The sequence below is a fragment of the Tympanuchus pallidicinctus genome, unplaced genomic scaffold, assembly GCF_026119805.1.
Source record: "Tympanuchus pallidicinctus isolate F22 unplaced genomic scaffold, pur_lepc_1.0 scaffold1, whole genome shotgun sequence".
In the NCBI taxonomy this organism is placed as follows: domain Eukaryota; kingdom Metazoa; phylum Chordata; class Aves; order Galliformes; family Phasianidae; genus Tympanuchus; species Tympanuchus pallidicinctus.
Window position 1 is genome coordinate 71,299,759 of NW_026294618.1, and position 396 is coordinate 71,300,154.

A 396-nucleotide genomic window follows, 5' to 3' on the forward strand; every position below is an offset into this window, starting at 1 on the left:
CCCATTTTTACGTCGTGGCTCTGACGGAGGCCATCAGCTCCTGCCGCCAGAACTACTTGGTGAACCCATCGCGCAGGTGAACAGCAGCTCCGCGTCCTGCTTCAGAGCGGCAGCTCTGTGGCATCACCCCCTCCTGCTTTGCTGAGCGGAGGGAAAGCTTTCGCTGGCGTCCGCGTTCCAGAGCGAGGCGGGGGGATCTCCCGCACTCCTGCGTACAAAGGGGAGGTTACGCGCCCTGCCCGGCTTCCCCGGCCGCCCCGCCCCAGCGGGTTGGACCGGGACTCCCGCCCAGCGTCCTCCAGGGAACGCCGACAGAGGCACGGCGCGCGTAGGCCGTCCCGTCCCGCCCGGCGCGCCGGCGGCTGTCGGTTGGGCGGCCCCGGGCGCGCTACCTGC